The 23,293-nt window shown below is 44.1% G+C and overlaps 1 long non-coding RNA gene across 1 annotated transcript in view; it reads left to right on the forward strand.

The window, feature by feature from the left end:
* Positions 1-279: 279 nt before the first annotated feature.
* LOC124619236 overlaps positions 280-23,293 on the forward strand; it is a 33,362-nt gene continuing 10,348 nt past the window's right edge. The window contains exons 1-2 of the long non-coding RNA XR_006980062.1: positions 280-557; positions 22,702-22,892. This is a non-coding gene — a long non-coding RNA (uncharacterized LOC124619236). The remainder of the gene's footprint in view (positions 558-22,701; positions 22,893-23,293) is intronic.

Consider the following 23,293-nt stretch of genomic DNA (forward strand, 5'->3'; position numbering starts at 1 on the left):
TCTTAAGCATGCGGCAGGGAAGCGGCCGTTGCTGTTGTCTTCGCCGCCATCGGGAAAGGCAGTTCCCCATTCCGCTCCGTGCTCCGCCGGGAAGCGAATTCGCTGCACCAGTTGTCCGAGGTGGGGCGAGCGCGAGAGGGAGGAGGGGGCGTTGATCCACCAGGAGGGGGGGAGCCGGGCGGCGTGGAGGGGCGGCAGCAGCAGCAGCAGCCGCTGGCGGAGGGGAGGACGGGGTCCTAACCAGGAGAGCCACTCAGACGCGCGCCGCCAGTCGACTGCGAAGGAAGCGTGTGCTGGGCGTCAGATGGAGTCAGCTCCGGAGAGGCGAAGGGCAAGCTCCAGCCAGCGGTCCGCGTGCGTGACAGCCGGTCGACAAGTGCCGCGCGCACAGTGATCTGCGGTTCCTCTCGCAGCTTCGCACAGTGTGTGTTCACCATTCCTCACATTTGTGTACAGTGACACGGGGTGTTGTACTTCGTTCTGTGAACTCTCGGTTGTGGACAGTGATCATCTGCCTCGCGGGCGAGAGAGCTGCGTGCATCCAGTACACTGATGATGTAAGTAAATGTTTTCCTTGCTTACACTTAGCAACTTTTGCAATTGATTTTCGCGACGTGGCGTTACAGAATCGGCGGGTTCTTGCAACACCGCCTGCTTTCCTGGGCTTTGTTGTTACCAAAGCAAGAATAGTTGTAGTGAGGATGCCAGATTCAATGTTCTGCGTTTCAGCACAGAGAAGTCTACGAGGTTTTTTTCATTTGATCTGCCGCCCGAGACAGGGCCTAACCAGCGTCTCGATCATTGCTACGAAAGTGCTATATTTTCAAATCTCACTGTCAACCATCTTCGTTCCACAGTCAACTGTTTCTCAATTTCTGTATCTTAATTGCTAGCTGACTTCAAAAGTATTAGCGTGATCACATAGTTTAGGACAGCACGGGTGCGGTGACAATTTGTCTGAACGGAGCTTTTGTCTATAGTTCGGTTGATTGACGGATTTATTATTATTTGTTTTCTGGTATATGTTACTCTCAAATGTTCAAATGTGTGTGAAATCTTATGGGACTTAACTGCTAAGGTCATCAGTCCCTAAGCTTACACACAACTTAACCTAAAATACCCTAGGGACAAACACACACACCCATGTCTGAGGGAGGACTCGAACCTCCGCCGGGACCAGCCGCACAGTCCATGACTGCAGCGCCTAAGACCACTCGGCTAATCCCGCGCGGCTATTTGTTACTCTATCGTTGTTTTGTGCTCCCACTCTTTCTTACACATGCGACTTTTAAAACTGGTGAAGGTAGGGGACATGGTAACAGCTACACTATTGAACGTATTCATGATGAACGGTAGTTATTTCCGCTTGTAACTGACCGACTTTTTAAGGGTAACGTCTCACAAAAGGCCATGCGTCTTGGAGTGCGTACGACGGTGAACCCGCCAGAATGTTTGTGGCTGCGTGCCGTGCCAGGATTTGAACTCAATCCGCATCTGTCATACCAGTAGGCTTACATCTGTCAGCAAAGTGATGTGTTCTGGAGATGACCGCGGCAGCATGCTTGGGTAAAGTCTTCATGATTTCAAGCTGAACACCGAGAACAAACAGGAAAGTAAGAACTACAGCGTAGACTGAAACATTCATTCAGGGGATGCTGTGATGTTAAATTCTTATTTTGAATCGATGTTCCCTTATAGAGTCGGTGATCCCAGCGGCCTACGAATGTATCGATTCACTTGTCGTCGTTGCCATCCCTAGGAATATCTTGTTAGCTGTCTAGTTACAGGTTCCGAAATCAATTCTCGTTCTGCAACCGAGTGAGCACTGATTCGAAACTTAAAAATACGAGCCGCACCGGGACTCGAAACCTGGGAGCTTGGAAGTTAGGAGACAGGCACTGGCGGGAGTAAAACTGTGAGTAGTACGTGGATACCTCAGTCGCCAAAACGATTGTCCGAGCAAAACAAAGATTCTAGGTTCGAGTTCCGGTCCGGCACTCAGTTTTAATCTGCTAGGAAGTTTCTAATGTCAGTTTGATTCTTCAGTAGAAATCTGCTGCTTTGTTTGTATTTTTGTACTAGTCTAGCACTGGGGGATTACGTGTAGCCAGTGGTTGCGCAAAAAGGAATTTGTGTTTATAACGTCGCTGTCATTTGCGCCATTTAAGCAGTGTTTATTCGAGATATTCGAACTTTTGTTTTGAAAGAGCTGGGTGCATCCTTGTAAAAATGTCTTAGGGGAAAACGCAAACGTGCAACGTTTAATGATAGCTTAAACTGATCCCAACCTACTTAAGCTCCAATCTAATAACTTAGGCATTAGAAAGTGGCGTGGTGTGGCTACTTTTAGCTCTTGACCAGATGATACGGTGAGTTCCGTTTGCACGCAGAACCAGCCAGCACCAGCGGGATGTTGTCCGCTGCGCCGTATTCTTGTCTGGGACCAATGAGCAGCTCTGCCTACGGTCTCTAGTTACGTTGTCTTGCGTAGCATAGCCGTCGCCCAGGCGTTTTGCGCCTTTTAAATATACGCTGCGCGGTCGACGCGCGCCATTGTACTCTTATAAAACTCTCACTGATGGGACAAAAACGTGTTTATTCTATCCATTTTGGTTGGAGAATACCGCAGCTGTTTTCGAAAATTACACTGTAGGAAGTACTGCTATGTAAAGTAGGGCTTTTCAGGAGACGCAAATGTAAAACTTCCAAGAAGTCAACGCTACTACTATCTGACGATGGGCTCAGGCCCGAAACTAGCCATGGTATAAAAAAAATCATTTCAAGAAAACTTGTGGCTCGTTGCAATATTTTCTACTGTGTAAAAACCGTGATTACTTCCGAACGAGTACTAAATCTCTTAGTATTGTTTTCCGCTACATCTTTTCTCCAGAAATAATCGTTAATCTTGATCTACATGATTTTGCACGCTTCTATAACATTAATATCACTGTCGGGCATTTTCTTTCCTTTTTCATGTTCCGCGGAATTTATAAGTAAAAACACCGATCGCATTAGTAATTTTAACTGTGTCAAAAGTACAGTATTTTTAACAAAAAAGTTGCTCTGTCTTTCTATGAAGCGGCGATTGCAAAAACCTGAAGCTGCAGTTTCATTTGCTGTTAATTTTATGTTTTTACACTTTGTATAGTACAATGTAAATGAAGATCGGCTGCATCTTCGCAGCTAATTGAAAACGTGTCGGTTAGAACCACGTACCTGTACTTTTCTTAGCTTTTTCTCGTCTTGGTTACTTGTAAGATACGGACGCCAGTCTACAGAAAGAGCTTCGTAACATGACATTTGGGGCATTCACGACATATTAACTGCTTACGTGGTTTTACGGTTTACTGTCAGATGTTCTGTACAGTAATTGCGCAGTGTTTCTGCAAGGAAGCCGATCGTCGCCTTCAGATGCCGCTTCGACTGTAGAGCCGGGTCGCCGGTACAGCTTACGTGATAGCTACCCTAGAATTTTTTTTATTATCTCAGATTTGTGATGGTTAGAAGATTCGAGATAAGAATTGTTACATTGTTACAGTTCAGATCTTGCCTCTCGTATAGCCAATAGTTGTCACTTGTAACACCTAACTCATTAGTCGTTTGATAGGATGATACTTGTATGATCCAAATCAGTGTGATGCATTTAGCCAGAACAATATAGTAGCGAATTAACAGATCGGTCTGTTGCAAGCACAAAACAATGGCATTTAGTTTTCTTCTACATCGGGCTTGTTGGATTGGTTCTATTGGACGACGTGAAATCGCCAGTGGTCTTACTGAAAAAGCAATACGCCAGAGATGACACACCAAACTTGTGTAGCATGTAGTGTTGTATGCAAACCAGACGATCGAATGTCCTTTCAGTTGACAACACGTAATCTCTCCTGCTACGAAATGTTAATGTGCGATGTCGTTCTTTTATATTCACTTCTTAGCGCGTCAATACAAATAGATTGGTGCCGTCCTGCTATAGCTTCTTTCCGAAGCAAAAGCTGAACTTGAAACAATGGTCAGGCAAACTAGTATTAAAACATTATGAGGTAGTTTATGACCGGTAGATATTCTGAGGTTCTCTTAAACCATTAATTCCTAGTGGAAGAATACTGTACGCCCATTCAGAATGCTTCACGCCTTTGCCCTAAGAATGAGGCTATGTACAACGAATCCAGATAATTTTTGGACCTTTGAAGTTACCCACATGTGGGGCCTCTTGGCTCAGTATTGAGTTTCCAAATTACCTGTCATCGGTGCGATTGGCGTCTTTTGGGAATACGTTGTTTCTCTCCTGGATACTATGCGGCTGATTCAGAAACGTTCTTTAAGACTGTTCGTCATCCGCACATGGTTCGCGCATCGCAACTCACTACTTTACATATTGGGTTTGGCTATCGACGTCTTGAGCCGCATAGCTCTTAGCTTTCGCTTGCCTCCGCGGAGGGACGGAAAGTGGTGAACCCGAAGCCTCTCTGTCAATATTTTCGTTGCCTCCATTCACTCCTGACAGCGTATCCACTCGTTTAAAGGACTCTTCTCCCCCATACGAAACGATTCGCGCGTGCACCTCGTAACTCTGCTGGCATTTGACGGCATGTTTCACGTAGCTCTACCCAGGTTCAGTGTTTTCTATGTTGTTTCCTTTGGAAAATCGGAATACACACTTCTGATGTGATGTTGACAAAATAATATTAGGGATTTCTGTACAGGCGTGGAAATGTGTTGTACAAAATTTTACAGCGGGATCTATTGATTTTAAGTATTCCTGTAAGCGACTGGAAGAATGTACAAACAGTAAAATTCTGGCAAACGTACGTCGATGTATGACCAGGAACGTATGTTGAAATGTCACCGGTTCCCGCTGCATTAGCCGTGGAAGGTAGCATGTTCGCTCTCCTAGTCAGAAAATTACCGTGCCAATTTATGCAGGCGTTGAGATGCAAGGAAATGAGCAGCACTCAGAATTTCTATCCGGTCAACCTGTTTAATGACTTCCACAGCGTTCATAAGCACCGTCAGGTCTAACGTGCGCAGGCGGTTTCTTTGCACCTTGTGGTGCAATCGGGGCTCGGGTTTGGGAAGACGGCGGTTCATATCCCCAGTACGGCCATCCACATTTATGGTTTTCGCTCATTAAGGCAAATGTCGGGGTAAATCCTTCGAAAAGGATTAGGCCGATTCCCTTTCCCCACCTCTGTCTAATTCGATCTTGTGCTCCTTGTCGCCATCGGGGCATTTATGTCTATCTTCCTTCCTTCATTGATTTCCTTCCATATCCTTGTGTCCCTCATCTCTAACGATACTCAAGCCTACATAACTCACACTACGATTTAACGTGATTTGTGTTACATACACGATTCAAAGTATGAGAAGGCATAACGACAAGATCGACCACAGGATAGAGATAGTGTGAAGGTTAAACGTCTGAGATGCAGAGGATTGGAAGATGTGAAACCTCATGAAAGGAGTATTAAAATAAAAGTGTAATAAATCAGGTTCTTGGTTTTCAGCCCGAAATATTCGATTGACGAACGTCAGAGCTCGTCCAGTTAGCACGGAGGCGCAGAGACATCTGTTCACTACACTTAAAAAATAGTTCAAATGGCTCTGAGCACCATGGGACTCAACTTCTAAGTTCATCAGTCCCCTAGAACTTAGAACTACTTAAACCTAACTAACCTAAGGACACCACACACATCCATGCCCGAGCAAGATTCGAACCTGCGACCGTAGCGGTCGCGCGGCTCCAGACTGTAGCACCTAGAACCGCTCGACCACTACGGCCGGCTAGGTGGAGTTAGATCTACGTGATGTGCGCCCCTTTTTTGCGCCGTAACCTCGAATGAATGGGAACTGTACTTGATTCAGTACATTCCATCAGTGGAAAACACTTGAAAACATATGCAGTTCTATTTATTTTAGAACGTGGAACAACAAAATATGATCACATAATAGCATGTAGACACTACTTCATTATGAAGTCATACAACAATACATTTTCTTGGCATATTAACATTGCGATGAAGGTCCGTAGCTAACAGCTCAGTGCTTCATGGTGAAGCTTAGAAATGTACACTGGCGAACCAAAGACGCTACTGAAAAGCCAGCAGACGGTATTTGAAAACCCCGACATGCCTATATCGGTGAGCTGAAATAAAACACCTTTGAGGAAATAAAACACCTTTTGAGTTGACCCAGAGGGACTACGCATCCTCCGAAGCTGCAATAATTTGACGTACAAAACTTCGTCATGTCCTCTTCCGGCGGGGAATTTCAATCTGACATTCTTCAGAGAAACGCGGAGCGTTTGCGTAATGTCGAATGTTGTCATACGGAAATTTTGATACCATTCCGGAGTGGAGTGTCAGGCAGCAGTGTGCGTTATCCTTTTTATAACCACCTGTTGTACGTTGGAATTACATTTGTTTTGGACGTTCTACGTCGCAAGGGAACTGGAAAGCCGAAGAAGCATTGCTAGCTACAAAGCCAACTTTTCAATATGCAGGGAAGAGGACTAGAGGAATCTGCCTAAAATTTTGAGGAATTTAGTACTGTGATACAGTACGCTTCGATTAAAGCAATAGCATCTCCTTACTCTATCCAAAGCGTTGTGAGGAGCGTTACGGTCTACCGGAATACCATTAAGCACTGAGAGGAATGAAGAGAAACTACACACACACACACACACACACACACACACACACACACACAAAGTCGCCAGAATCTAAGTAATAATTCATTTCGTGTCACATGTCAGAAGTTGGAAGATTTCTGCGTTCGTGACAGATGAGCCTTGGCTCGGGTCTTGCTGTGATACCAGTCAATAGCGCTGCCAAATAGTTTTTCATCGCCATTAAATACCGACAAAATCTAGAATTTTTGCAACGCTCCGTTTCTCTTAGACACGCGTGATCCGATCGTGCGTAGACCGACGCACCACCTTAATGGCCCCTCTGTTCCATGCGCCAGGTACTGCATCAGTACACAACTAAAATAGATCGTACTTGGGCGTGGTAAGTGCTCTCCATAACGGATACACTACATTTCCCCAGAGTTCTGGTAGGAAATCAGTCTTCTTTTTGAATTACCTAGTACGATTACAGTCTTTAAATAGTTTATGAATATTGAGAATTTTACTCTTGGGTAGGTTTCCTTTGGCCTGAACATAATCAAGTGTAGCTACGTAACAGCCCCGTGTTCATGCGGACAACAAGCGTATTCAGATAACACATGTAAGTGGTCAGGCGGTCACTCTGATTTCAGCATGATCCGTATGACATCCAGTGCTGTTATAAAAGGTTCCTCTGGACTACTGCACACACGCATCACTGTTGATCCTGTCGATTTTCTAATGTCACCTACCTACCTACCTACCCCCTCCCCCCGCCCCCTCCTCCTCCTACGCCATAGTCTCGTCTCCTTTTTTATTCAAATCCAACAAAGGACTTTCTGATCCATGTACTATCCATCAGCTTATAGTCGCAATTACGTCTTTCACTCCAGTCTGTTTCCTGTCCCGTTTGGGGCCGGCCGGTGTGGCGGTTCTCGGCGCTTCAGTCTGGAACCGCGCGACCGCTACGGTCGCAGTTTCGAATCCTGCCTGGGGCATGAATGTGTGTGATGTCCTTAGGTTAGTTAGGTTTAAGTAGTTCTAAGTTCTAAGGGACCGATGAGCCCATATGTTAAGTCCCACAGTGCTCAGAGCCATTTGAACCATTTTGAACCTTTCCCATTTGTTTTTCATGTTCGTCCCAACAATTTCCGACATACATCTAACCCTCGCTCACTGAATGAGCCGTAGGCTATTAAAAGGTTTTCGCATTAAAAGTCCATGCTTCACTGCCATTACGCAAAAATAATAATGTATACGGATTGTGAACTTAGCTTTTCAGACACACCAGAAGCTTTGTTTTGGAAACGATTAGTTTAACAAAAGAAAGAGGAGAGTAAAAATTGCCTGCAGTGGTTTTTGTATTCATCCAGTGATTGCCTTCTTCAAGTATAAATACTCAAACAGATCAGATGTTTCTGTGGCTTTGTGGTCAATTTGTATTCTTTCCTTCTTAGTGTGTTGGCTGTACATTTATGTTGATTTTCCTGCTTTCAAACTTGCTGTGCTACGTTATTCCATTCGCCGTTGGATTTGCTCAAAAGACTAATTTCACTAGGAATTCCTTTATCGTTTTCCCGCTTTAGGATCGGAGACCTCCTTCTAGGACAGCAACGAGTTGTAACAGAATTTCCTTGTGTCACTCCTCTTTTCCTTTCCTTCTTTAGAATCGCACTCATGAGGACGGCGGTTAGAAAGTCTGGCCATCCAAATTGTTTGAGGCAAATGACAGGGTGGGTACTTTTAAAAGAAGCGGCCAATTCCTTTCCCCAGCCCTTCACGACTTTTAGGGCAGTATTACCCTGTAAGGTATTGGATTAGTGCATAAGTTCATAGCGTTTTTTTCGTAATTTTAATAAGCGCAACAGATGTACATAACAGAGACTTTAGTCATTAATAATATATTCTCCTTCATTACGTACAACAGACTACCAACGCTGGGGTAACTTTTCGATTTCGCGACTGTAGAAATCATGTGGTTTAGAGGCGAAGAACTCGTAGAGCCATGTTCGGAGCGCACTTTCGACCGGAAAGGACTTTACTTGAAGTCTTTTTAATAGAGAGCGGAAAACGTGAAAATCGGAGGGTGCAAATCAGGTAATTAAGATGGTACTTTCCTCAAACTAGCAGAATGCGGGCAGGTGTTATCGTGGAGTGGTATCACTTTACGCATCCTTCTTGGTCCTTTTTCTTGTATTGCGTCATCAAGACGTCACAGTTGTTTGGCAATAAATGTCAGCAGCGATGGTTACACGTTGGGGAAGCAGTTCGCAGTAGACCACACCGTCGCTATTCCACCAGACGCATAGCAGTATCTTTAGTGAATGCACGCAGGTCCCGAGTTCGAGTCTCGGTCCGGCACACAGTTTTAATCTGCCATGAAGTTTCATATCAGCGCACACTCCGCTGCAGAGTGGAAATCTCATTCTGGATTATTAAAGAAGACTTGATGCTCTACGCTTACAAATGTGCTGTTGTGCATGAGTTAATCCTGCAGATGCCTGGTTCAGCATGTCAGCGTAAATGAACTCACAGAAAATGCGCCCCTATGCATCATCATCCCGGGTCAGCTTTACTTTACACAACCTATACCAGGTGTTTCTCCTATGGGTCGTCAGGCGCATTTTCTCTTATGCTTCGACGGATATTTACAATTTCGTTCCTGTAATATGTAGCTGAAGTTAGCACAAGTACTGATAATGGCGTCTTTCATACGACGCCCAGCTTCGACGGAAGGCGTCCATTTGTTTACCATCACAAACAAATATATGTTTCAATCGGAATTTTTCGTGCCGGTTGAACAGAGCGACCCCATATTAGCCTAGTGCGTTATTCATTTTATCAGTATGTATTGGCAAGAAGAGTAAAAGACCCAGAGTAAGCAGTACTCCAGCAGCTACTGAGCAGCGCCTCTGCATGGCGGTAGCACTCTGTGCGGGCTGCCGCTGCTGCAGTAGTGGTTATTCTTTGTCTTCTGCTGTCCCTCTTAATAGATATCTATAAAGCGAATGTTGCACTAGACTAGCATTGCTCTGTCGAATGGACACGTAAAATTTCCACCTTAAAAATACTTTTGTTTGTAACGGGAAACAGACGGACGCTTTCTGTCGGCGCTGGGCTTGCTTGAAGGACGTGTGGAGCAAGATTTGTTTGGGCTGACTCCAGCTACGCGTTGGACGAATTGCAATTGGCCGAAAATCCAGAGAAAATGCACCCGTCGGCTCATATGATAGACATTCTGTGTTAAGCTAATGTGATTGTCGTGCGGAACGGTTTCGGCGTTTGAGACGGAGGACTTACTGCTCGAGAGCTGTGAGGGGCTCTGGGATTGAAGGCGTCGGCGCGCCGGGATGTGGGCAGCGGAGACGCCGGCCGGCGTCCGGGCAGCCGTTGGGCGGAGGAAGTCCTCCCCAGGAGGGCACGCTTCGCTGGGCGCCCACCCTCGCAGGGCCCTCCTGCGTCTCCCCAAGAACAGCTCCCACGCCGCGCTGCCCTCCGCGTCTTGTCCAAGCCGGTATTCCGTCCTTCACTAAATAAGATCGCCCGCCCGGCAGAAGGTACAGGGTGATCCAAAAAGGAAGAACAGATTTCAATTATTTACACTACTGGCCATTAAAATTGCTACACCAAGAAGAAATGAATATGATAAACGGGTATTCATTGGACAAATATATTATACTAGAACTGACATGTGATTAAATTTTCACGCAATTTGGATGCATAGATCCTGAGAAATCAGTACCCAGAACAACCAGCTCTGGCCGTCTTGATACGACTGGGCATTGAGTCAAACAGAGCTTGGATGGCGTGTACAGGTACAGCTGCCCATGCAACTTCAATACGATACCACAGTTCATCAAGAGTAGTGACTGGCGTATTGTGACGAGCCAGTTGCTCGGCCACCATTGACCAGACGTTTTCAATTGGTGAGAGATCTGGAGAATGTGCTGGCCAGGGCAGCAGTCGAACATTTTCTGTATCCAGAAAGGCCCGTACAGGACCTGCAACATGCGGTCGTGCATTATCCTGCTCAAATGTAGGGTTTCGCAGGGATCGAATGAAGAGTAGAGCCACGGGTCGTTACACATCTGTAATGTAACTTCCACTGTTCAAAGTGCCGTCAATGCGAACAAGAGGAGTCCGAGACGTGTAACCAATGGCACCCCACACCATCACGCCAGGTGATACGCCAGTATGGCGGTGTCACCAAACACGGATGCGACCATCATGATGCTGTAAACAGAACCTGGATTCATCCAAAAAAATGACGTTTTGTCATTCGTGCACCCAGGTTCGTCGTTGAGTACACCATCGCAGGCGCTCCTGTCTGTGATGCAGCGTCAAGGGTAGACGCAGCCATGGTCTCGGAGCTGATAGTCCATGCTTCTGCAAACGTCGTCGAACTGTTCGTGCAGATGGTTGTTTTGCAAACGTCCCCATCTGGTGACTCAGGAATCGAGAAGTGGCTGCACGATCCGTTACAGCAATGCGGATAAGATGCCTGTCATCTCGACTGCTAGTGATACGAGGCCGTTGGCATCCAGCACGGCGTTCCGTATTACCCTCCTCAGCCCACCGATTCCATATCCTGCTAACAGTCATTGGATCTCGACCAACGCGAGCAGCAATGTCGCGATACGATAAACCGCAATCGCGATAGACTACAGTCCGACCTTTATCAAAGTCGGAAACGTGATGGTACGCATTTCTCCTCCGTGCACGAGGCATCACAACATCGTTTCACCAGGCAACGCCGGTCAACTGCTGTTTGTGTATGAGAAATCGGTTGGAAACTTTGTTCATGTCAGCACGTTGTAGGTGTCGCCACCGGCGCCAACCTTGTGTGAATGCTCTGAAAAGCTAATCATTTGCATGTCACAGCATCTTCTTCCTGTCCGTTAAATTTCTCATCTGTAGCACGTCATCTTCGTGGTGTAGCAATTTTAATGGCCAGTAGTGTAATTACAGCCCGCACTGGATCTCTGTGTGTAGCTACACTTTAATTGTAACCACCCGGTAGCAGAAAAGAAGAATGGAAGATGAAGATTTTTGGTAATGTTCCGGGAGAGCACAGTGCATTTATAAAGGGAATCGCATACAACACGCAAATGCGATCGGTTATTGTAGCGTTTGCAGTCATCAAATGGGCTTGATACCAGGAATGGAATGCATTCAGAGAAGCCCTGCGGGAGTCGTAGAAGACTGGTATAGCTTGCACCAAAGTGTAATAGAGACGGTCATGGGTCCTAAATTCGGATATTTAGTCGAAAGACGGAAGGTGAAAGATATATACATAGGCATAGAGACAGTCATAATATCTCTTACAATACAATGGAACAGGACAAAAATATAGTTTACTCTGATACAAAGTGTTCTCCGTCACGCTCTGTACGCGTAAAGAGGCTCCTTAGGGGTATCACTGCCAAGGTGGGAAAGAAATCCAGTGTCCACTCTGCATGCATACCGGGAGGAGGTGTTCCAAATGTGGAAAGGGTGCTTCCGGATGTCATGAAGAGGACATATGTTGGTACTAACGATCTGCGACATGCAGGTTGCAGATTTCTCGAGATGGGCCACTGGGTGGTGGGGTTTCGGGTTCCGTTTAATAGGTTAGGTGCCCACTACACGGAGGAGGCCGTCTACACGCGCAGCGGGGGCTGTGTGAAAAGGACTGGACGGTTTCTTAGGTTAGTCTCGGGAAAATGCAGAAACGGTTTCACTCTCGAAGACTGCTGTACGAACACGGGAAGAGAATTGGCATACCGATAATCAATATTGTAGTTGTAGATTTTCGTAATTGTGTTGGCAGGGAACTAGAGCTTCAAACGCCAATAGAAAGCACTGAAGCTCATATCGTTATAGGTGCCGAATGGTGGCGAAAGCCAGAGATAAGATCAGCCAAAATTTTTACAAGAGAGCGTAACGGTGTTCAAAGGATAGATTAAATAGATTTGATGGCGGCGTCTTTGTTGCGGGTAGAAGTAGTTTATCTAATAGCGAAGTTTACGTAGATAGTTCCTATGAGTTAGTATGGGTAGAGGTTATACCTGACAACCGAAATAAATTAATAATTGGTACCTTTTACCGATCTCCCGACTAAGATGATTCAGTTGCTGAACAGTTCAAAGAAATCATGAACAGCATGTCAAATAGGTACCCCACCCATAGAATTATAGTTGGTGATGACTTCTATCTAACCTCGACATGTTAGCGGTGATACGTATTCAGAGCCGGTGACAGGTATAAAACATCTTTAGAAACTGTGCTAAATGCTTTCTCCAAAAATTATTTAGAGCAGCTAGTTCAGGAGCCCAATCAAAATGTAAAAGGTTCCGAAACATGCTTGACCTCTTCGTTAACGAATAATCATGAGCAATTAGGGAGCATCATGAGGAATACAGGGATTAGTGACTATAAGATCGTTGTAGCGAGACTGACTACGGGCAACATCGAAATGGACAAAAGTAAACGGAAAATATATCTATTAAAAAAAAAATAATAAATAAAATAAAATAAATTCGCTTGACGCCTTCCTAAGAGACAGTCTCAGCTCCATTCCGACTATGTAAATGTAGACTAGATGTGGCTTAAATTCAAAGAAATAGTATCTGAGACAATTGAGAGATTTATACCGAAAATATTAAAACAGCTCAGAACCTCGCTGCAGAAGCATGCTAAATTTAAAAGAACGCAAAATCTCCAAGATTGGTGCGGTTTTACTGAAGCTCAAAACTTCAGTGCGAGATGATTTTAGTCGTTTCCACAACGAAACTCTGTCTCGGAATCTGACAGAAAATCCAAAGAGATTGTGGTCGCTTATAAAGCACGACAGTGGCAAGACATTATCAATACCGTCACTGCGGCGCCAATGGTAATATTACCGATGACAGGGCCACTAAAGTGGAGTTATTAACCACAGTTTTCTGAAATAGCTTTACCAAAGAAGACGAAATAAATATTCGGGAAGTCGAATGAACAACAACTGCCAACTTATCATAGAAGCACAAATCCTCGATGTAGTGAAGCAGTTTAAAGCACTTAATAAAGGCAAATCTTCCGGTCAGATAGCATACTAACTGCGTTCCTTTCAGTGTATGCTGACGCAACAGCCCATACTTAGCAATCATATATAACCTCACGCTCGACGAAAGATCCGTACCGAAAGACTGGAAAGTTGCGCAGGTCACACAGTTGCTCAAGAAAGGAAGCATGAATACCAGCAAAATTACAGACCCTTATCACTGACGTAGATTTGCAGGAGGATTTTGGAACATGTACTATGTTCGAACATTATGAATTACCTCGAAGGTAACGGTCCATTTAACACGTAACAGGGGCTGAGAAAAATGTCCTCGTGAAACAGTAATGAGTGCTGAATGCTATCGACGGGGGATCTCAAATTGATTCGATATTTCTAGACTTCTAATGCAGTTGCGTGCCTATGTAGTATCGCCTTAGTCTGCGACTGGATTTGTTATTTCCTGTCGGAAGCGTAACACTATGTAGTAATCGACGGAAAATCATCGACCAAAACAGAAGTGGTATCGGTACGTGACACGAATGCATAGGGCGCAATATTTCAAAGAGAATGACGTCGAAAGGGAGAGCATGAATCCAAAACCATTATGTAAGCAATACTTCCGCGAATGTAAGCATCTTAAAGCGCACTGTGACAGCTCTTGCAGAAATTGACGAACCTAAACCAAGTGTGGGTGTGGTTTTCATTGCTGGATGATATGGGTAGCTAATGGAGAAGGATCCCCATCGGGTACACTTGGCATGTCCAGCATGACGCAAGGGAGTGTGTTTCTCAAAACAGGACTCGCATCAATTTCTTTGTATAATTTCTGTATAGCCTGCTACATACGATGGAAGTATTCGTGAAAAATGGCAGCAGCCGTCACTTCCTGTGTTTATCTTTCCGTTAATCTTTTTTCTAATAGAAACATCAATCTAATGGACATATCATAAAGAAGTCTATAAAATTATTGTTTCAGTCACAGGGGCTAGGTAAGTCTGATGAACATCGGCAGTTTCAGCTTCTAGGAGCATCTTCAAATCTTTGCGAATTGATATAACGCTAAAGAGTCACATACAATATACTCCGCCGTGTCCTGTTCCAATAGAGGCAGGCGTACACGTCGTGGAATCTTACGACGACTTGGTTGTAACCAGCTCTCTCAAAGATTAGATAGTGTCCGCTAGAAAATAAAACCTGTAATGTTGATAAGAATTTTATTTCAGCTGAAATATTCAACTTATTACCAGTTCCTGCGTCGATATCTCTTCAACAATATCTGCCCTTAATGAAAGAAACAGATGGTACATCCGGCTGCGATTCTTCCGTTCTTTTAAAGTATAACAATTTCCTTATTTAACGGTACTAGTTAGCTCAGGAAAAGACTAGTACAAATAGGCAGCAAGAGCAATCATGTTCATAAAAATTTGACACGTTGCATAGGATGCAGTATTTCAAACAGAATGGTGTTGAAAGGGCGAGTCTGAATCCAAAACCATGATTCGCAGTTTCGCAAAAATAGGGAAATAAAGTTTTATTGGCCGCGCGGGATTAGCCGGGCGGTCTGAGGCGCTGCAGTCATGGACTGTGCGGCTGATCCCGGCGGAGGTTCGAGTCCTCCCTCGGGCATGGGTGTGTGTGTTTGTCCTTAGGATAATTTAGGTTAAGTAGTGTGTAAGCTTAGAGACTGATGACCTTAGCAGTTAAGTCCCATAAGATTTCACACACATTTGAACATTTGAAGTTTTATTGAGGCAGAAATTCGATGCCGCATCATAGTTCTCCCGTTGTTCGATTTTTTCATCGGCATCAGCACTCTGCATTAAGGCACTGGACCCACATTCAGGAGGACACCGGTTCAAATCCCGATCCAACCAGTTCATCATGGTTTCACTGCATCGTTTAGGATAGTGCTTTTGAAGAGGACATGGAGGACATGGCCGATTTGCTTTCCCAATCGAAGCTTGTGCTCCGTGTACAATGACTTCGTCGTCGATCTATAGACGCTTAATATCCTTATCTTCGAGCTCCTTTCTGGATTATTTTTCCATTTATGTCATGTCCAGCATTTTCATGTGAAACATTGTTGTAGTCCTTCACAAGAGATCTCGAATGTTGTGAAAGCTTAATGCCTCAATAAAACGAAACCAGCCCTTTCTGTAACTCCGGTGTCTAAAAAGCGAGGAGTATACAACAGTTTAACGCCTCTCTCTCTCTCTCTCTCTGCGCCTTTTTTGTGACGTACTATGCCTTGCGTTGCCTAAGCGCTATTTAGATGTGTTGGCCTGTTAGTGAGGTACTAGGGTTCCCTTTACCACAACAATGGAATGAAGATTATATTACTTTGTGGCACAACCGCTAACGTTATGGATAATTTTTTTCCAGGTTTCTGGCCGCGTCAGGTCCTTTGTCCGTGGTAGGATTTGACAAAAGTTAGGATTTGCTAAGCTTGGTGCCACAAAGAAATATGTATATCATTATATTTGAGGTTAGACACTGTGTTTGTCCCATACTTAGACCTAATGTGATTCTGTCAGCAACGAAGCGTCGAGATCAGAATGTGCAATAACTTTCTGTCTCTAATGTATGAGTTTGAAAGTTGCCCCTTACTGCTGTTGTGACATCGTTTCTTTTGGGGGTGTTAACGACGTGCTGTTTGCGCGCACGAGATATGAGGGATGTCATCAGTTTTTCTTTCTGTTACCCAATTAAAGCACCAACTCCCGATGCAGGTTCCAAATAATATCCAGATATGGGATTTCCTAATGGGAATATCGTTTTCCGCACATAAAGAGCTAAGTCAGCAACGCTTTTCTCTTGTATGGTATTTATTATCTTCAATGTTTCACTAGCCAGTATGTGTTTTATTTGCACCACAGGTTGTAATGAGCATGGCAGCTCAAAATATAGTTTTTAACGTTTTATTGTTTTTGTGGATTAAGTAATTCCGTTAAAGTTCTGTATTTTGCAAATAAGTTAGATATTTTATATTGAAATTTTCCTGGGGCTGTAATGCAGAATTCTACAAAGAGTCTAACAAAACTACTTACACAAGACTTCTAGCGGGACCGCTTTTGGGCGTTTATTATTTCTTAAAAGAAATTTATAAAATATCTTTTCCTAAAACATATTTTACAAAATCTTTGAGGGTGCAGTGTCGTACTTTTACGACATGTTTTATGAAAGTTTGAGTGCTTTTATAAAAGATTTGTCAGATTAAATGTAACTTAAAGACATACCGACCTGTTGTATAAATGTAAAATACAAAAGATTCTTTGATCGGGTTCAAGTGGTTCAAATGGCTCTGAGCACCATGGGACTCAACTGCTGAGGTCATTAGTCCCCTAGAACTTAGAACTAGTTAAACCTAACTAACCTAAGGACATCACAAACATCCATGCCCGAGGCAGGATTCGAACCTGCGACCGTAGCGGTCTTGCGGTTCCAGACTGCAGCGCCTTTAACCGCACGGCCACTTCGACCGGCTTTGATAGGGATTAAAGGCTTACATTCTATATGATTTGTGAACACCTGTTAACAATGTAATAAGGCGTTAGTGTTGCACGTAATAGGGTGCTTTATGCTGAGAGGCTGTTGGGATATATGTTGAGATATTTACTTTTCACCGCATTCGATGTCATTAGCACCTCTCTATTGTAACAATTTGCAGAGTCCTTAACTTCTGAATGACGTTACTGTGACGTAACACGGTTGTCTGTTTGATATGTGAGAAGTAAGCTGAGAAAGAAAATTGATATATGCATTTAACATAAACATTTACTTTTCCTTCAACCATATATGGTTCAGCACATTATTTACCGTCTGTAAAGGTACTACTACAGTGGCACTCACCTGAAGATGGCCAGAAGACTCTGCGCCGAAATATCGCGGTAGGACGTTACTGATATCCGGCAGTTCTCCCGTGTTTTTATGGAACAATCAGTACGCCGGGAAAGCTTTAAACATCACTTCATTAACTCATTTTACTGTCTTACATAAAACAAGCTGTGAAGCGCTCACTAAATATTCACTTTTATGGTTTACGACTGCTACGGTCGCAGGTTCGAATCCTGCCTCGGGCATGGACGTGTCTGATGTCCTTAGGTTAGTTAGGTTTAAGTAGTTCTAAGTTCTAGGGGACTGATGAACACAGCTGTTAAGTCCCATAGTGCTCAGAGCCATTTTTTATGGTTTACCATAGTTTTTGTCACTTTTTGCAAATTTATACGTGACGTTAACGTATCAGAGAGCACGTTAACCATTTTGTGGTGTTTTTTCTATGATGAACGTTGTATAACGTGTTTAATAAACATATCAATGGTTTCTGCAAAAATGGAACTAAGGCAATGGCCCCAATGTTCTGAGTTGAATATTAACCAAAATTCATAAAAATTAAATCATACTGTCTGGTCTCTGATTCCAACAACATACCTGTTTTGTCTCTGTGCATCTCTCTAGAAAGGGAATGGGACTAGTTTGAAAAAGGCAGCATTATATCGCGAAACACTGGAACGAAGTAGCGTACGTATGTAACAGTTCTACGGCTTCCACAATATATCTTCATATGCATATAGCCACTGTGGATGCACGCAGTGAATTTTTCCTTCGCTGCATACGCAAATGGAACAGGATGTTGTGGCGATCTCCAGTCTGAAGACTGTTTTGATGCAGTTCCGGACACTAATCTATTTCTTAAAATAATTCTTAGCTTTCACGTTTACGATTAACTTACTGCTGCTGGATTGGGTAGGGTAGGGTAGGTGGCGGGGTTGCCTTCCGCCACAAGTTTCTATCGCAGTAAGTAACCACCGCAGCATTACCCTTCTCTTGTGTGAGGCTACAGAAAACTTAAAGTAGGAAGACATTAAATGTTCTCCGGTCCAGCCGGCAGCAGCGAAGGCAACATTTGCAGTGTCATTTCGTGGCGCAGCGTGGATGATTCAGTTTCGGGAAAAAGGAAATAACTCCGGATCCGAGTCGCAGTGTCTTCCTGTCCGCTCTGACGCAGTGTGCGGTTGCACGTCACACTCACGCCAGGCACCAGCGGAATCTGTGTGGGAGGAGATGAAGCCTGTGACTTGGGCTGAATTTCTTGAGAGAGGTAGTCGCATCCCAGGCAGGATTTTCCCATTACCCATCAACAGCGTTTCGATTATGATTGCTGTGTATTATACTCTGCTGATGCAGTTTGATCATACGTTCATGTAGACTTAACAGCGGGAAGATGCTCTGTGGGGCATAGATGCTACGAATGGGACCGATTCTCTAAACCCCTTTTCTCTTACTGGTAGTGACTGCTGTCAATACTTGAACTATAAAGCTCATCTCTTATAGTTTTTGGCGTTTGGCTCCTTCTTAATAACAGAGATGCATTTGTAAACATACAAGAACGGTAAACAAAAACGGTACTGAAAGTTCTAGTTTATAGCATCATTCCGTCCTGAGTAAACTTGCCAGTGGTTAATCTAGAGTGATTTTCGCTGGACATGACAGGGGACAGCAGCAGTAGTTTTATTGTGCAGACCGCTCCTTCAGCTGCAGCGAGCCTTGCGTCTGCATTGTCTTCCCTATAGTTCGCGACCACTGTCGAAATGAGACATACGTAACTGAAGCACCGTGTTAGTATTCCTGATGAACGTGCAATGTCGTACGAAGACACCAGATCACTGTGCGCTTCCTATACACCGTTTGTATATTATTTTAAAAATCTGAAAGCGAAATTTATCTTTTAATGAATGAAATAATAGATGTTTTTGTTCTTCTTAAGTTAGTCATGTAGGACTGCCTAGCCGTGCGGTCTGAGGCGCATTGCCACGGTTCGCGCGGCTCTCCCCGTCGGAGGTTCGAGTCCTCCCTCGGGCATGGGTGTGTGTGTGTGTGTGTTGTCCGTAGCGTTAGTTAGTTTCAGTTAGATTAAGTAGTGTGTAAGCTTAGGGACCGATGACCTCAGCAGTTTGGTCCCAGAAGCTCTTACCACAAATATCCTACAACTGTCTAAATGCTATTGCCTTCACCATTTGATTATTTTATTTCCTTCTGGATACACTACTGCAATTTCGGCTCTTTGATCACTTTCAAGTGATTCATTATTGCCTTTTGTAATTACTTACACCGCATTCCGCAGTCAGAGTTAAGAACGTCATATTCATTGGGTCATACTGGGATCATCATGTTAATGCTATTTACATGGTACGAAAATATAATGTAGATTGTCAGCAATTTTACAGTAGGACCAAAAACAATTCTTAGGCCGTTTCGTAAGTCCTCTCTTTGTAAAAGTAATGTCGAGATCCTACATCTGATCAGAGAAGTAGGACCTGCTAGTGCAGTAAGGTGTTCAATTTGCTTTCGTTGTTTCCCTGTGTTGCCAAAGTTCCCCTGTGTTGCCAAAGTTATGATTACGTAATCCTGCTCGTGGTGCCGTGTCTGTGTATGACGGAGAAAATGGATGAAGTACTTTGGAAATCCTGTCGAAACTGTTTTCCTTTGTTCTCCTCGGACGTCTCTCCTTATCACTTTGCGGCGGCGTAACTCACAGCAGGTACGGTCTCTCATTAGACTAGATAAGCGTAGAGTTTACAGGCTGGAAATTGGTCTCCGTGTCTAAGCATTCATTTCTTCCCAGAACTGCTTTACTAGCGGACGTCCAAGATATGTTCACCAACTTCGCTTGGTGTAATCTTCCAGGTATCCACCGCTTTCTTTTGCAAAACATCTTTCCACGCTTCAGAATAATTGGCTCGTCCTGTTTAGTTCGTTAACTATGGTATCTGAAGTAAAGTAGAACCCATCTCAATTGATTTGTAAGTTCGAGATGAATGGTTCGAATGGCTCTGAGCACTATGGGACTTAACATCTATGGTCATCAGTCCCCTAGAACTTATAACTACTTAAACCTAACTAACCTAAGGACAGCACACAACACCCAGCCATCACGAGGCAAAGAAAATCCCTGACCCCGCCGGGAATCGAACCCGGGAACCCGGGCGTGGGAAGCGAGAACGCAACCGCACGACCACGAGATGCGGGCAGTTCGAGATGCATTTGTTGTTTTCGACAGTATCTGTGCTCCATGCATCGAGAACATTCTACAATTCAGAGGAACACGTTGATTTCATAGCCGACGTCCTATGAAAAGATGGTTTTGTAGGCGTTACTCGTAGTAGTCAAATTGGCGTAATTTATGGGGCGACCAAGCGGTATTGTATACACGATGTACCTGTGATTGGCGCATATACAGGATGCAACGACGACTTGTAAAGAAGAAATACGGTGCCTCGGCCCAAGCCCAGAAACTTTATTTCCTTGTTAAAATACATTTTCTGCAACTTTTCACTGTACATTTATTATGGGAAACAGACAGCAACAGAACGGACCACGATGCCACATGAGGCTTTCTTAAATGCAGTTTCCAAAATTCCCACTGCCAGTACTGATCTATTCATCAGCCCGCCATCGCACTGAGTAACGAATCACTGTCGTATCTCTGGAATATTGCGTCTGATTACACAGCCTTCCACAACACGAACACGAAGAGTCTGTAATGATCTTTTAAACAGTTGATGCTAAGCGTAAATAAGTCAAAGCAGTGAATTGGTTGTCAACATAACCTGCTCTCAAATGGAACACAGCCGGCCGGTGTGGCTGTGCGGTTCTAGGCGCTTCAGCCTGGAACCGTGTGACCGCTACGGTCGCAGGTTCGAATCCTGCCTCGGGCATGGATGTGTGTGATGTCCTTAGGTTAGTTAGGTTTAAGTCGTTCTAAGTTCTAGGGGACTGGTGACCACAGATGTTAAGTCCCACAGTGCTGAGAGCCATTTGAACCATTTGAAATGGAACACAAAACACTGGCGGTGAATCCAGCAACTAAAACGTAAAAAGACTTAACCATGAGGATATTTGAACATTTCACGTAATAAGGAGTTTAATGGCCGGCCGATGTGGCCCAGCGGTTCTAGGCGCTTCAGTCCGGAACTGTGCTGCTGCGACGGTCGCAAGTTCGAATCCTGCCTCGGGCATGGATGTGTGTGATGACCTTAGGTTAGTTAGGTTTAATTAGTTACAAGTTCTAGGCGACTGATGACCTCAGAAGTTAAGTCGCATAGTGCTCAGAGCCATTCGAACCATTCAGAAAGAGTGCGTTTTTCTTATTTCGATAAATAGGACAAGAAGAGAATATAAGCTTTCGAAATGTGGTGCTACAGAAGAAAGCTGAAGATTAGATGGGTAGATCACGTAACTAATGAGGAGGTATTGAATAGAATTGGGGAGAAATTTGTGGCACTACTCGACTAGAAGAAGGGATCGGTTGGTAGGACATGTTCTGAGGCATCAAGGGTTCACCAATTTAGTATTTGAGGGTAGCGTGGAGGGTAAAAATCGTAGAGGGAGAACAAGAGATGGATACCCTAAGCAGATTCAGAAGGATGTAGGTTGCAGTAGGTACTGGGAGATGAAGAAGCTTGCAGAGGATAGAGTAGCATGGAGAGCTGCATCAAACCAGTCTCAGGACTGAAGACAACAACAACAACAACAACAACAATAATCTCCTCTCGAAACAATACACACTCTTTTAACACTTACATAATAATTACGTCCAAAAAGTTTCGAGACTGGTTTTATTCGTGGCGTTTACCCGGTGTCAGCGAAGTAACTACGGCGGCAGGTTGAACTAACAATCTTTAAGTAGTGGACATGCGACTGTGGTTTGTGAGCGTTGTCACACATCGCAATAGAGCAACATCTGTAAATCAATTGCTTAAGAAAGTCTCCAGAATGTTTGGAAAAAGAGAAAAGTGTGTTCAAAGTTTGTCCCACACACCTTTCTCCCAAACAACGACTCGATTGACATGCAAAGCGCGGAAAATTTTTTGTTTTGAAAAAGGCATCACAGATGACGAGACTTGTTATCATTACGAATCTGCCACAAAACGACAATGTGCAGAAACTGTGAAGGGTCAAACCTTCGTCTCACTTGAAATATTTTGTTACCAAGATTTGTATTTTGGGGGATGGACGAAAGAATGCTCAATTTGATTTTGAAAATGTTTAACACCATGTGGAACTGTTTGTGTTGCAGGTGTGCGCAATGCTGAGAGAGAGACGACTAGCGGGCGTGGTTGATGTTTGCCCACACTGCTGGGAACTCTAGACAATCCGTCCGTCGTCGAGTCTAGCCTAGAGCTGCTACAGCTATGCAAGATATGGCAACAATGCAGCAACACACTGCAACGTCACCTGCTCCGGCCACTACAGTGGGTGTTACTCAAGGTAAATACACGACGGTTTCTAGTTGTTTATCGGCAGATAGTAAAACAAGGGCAGGTAGTCCAGGTTATGTAAAGTGCAGGCTCAGTGGAAAGCTTGAAGACTGCGTTTTCTACACTACTTGAGTTTTGAGGTTTTTTTTTTTCTTTTTCATTTCCTCGTAGGAGAAGTTATTTTGTTTGATGATAAAGTCTTATTGCTGGACATGCGCGTTTGTAAAAGTCTTCATTATTTACCAAATATAGACATTTTCATTCGATTATTCCTGCCCTTCTGGGTGCTCCCCGACGTGTAAATCACATCAACCGAATGGACTGAGCGAGGTGACACAGTGGTTAACGTAGTGGACTCTGATTAAAATAAGCAATGGTTCAATCTCCCTTAGGTCACCTAGATTTAGGTTT

The sequence above is a fragment of the Schistocerca americana genome, chromosome 6 (assembly GCF_021461395.2).
Source record: "Schistocerca americana isolate TAMUIC-IGC-003095 chromosome 6, iqSchAmer2.1, whole genome shotgun sequence".
Lineage (NCBI taxonomy): Eukaryota > Metazoa > Arthropoda > Insecta > Orthoptera > Acrididae > Schistocerca > Schistocerca americana.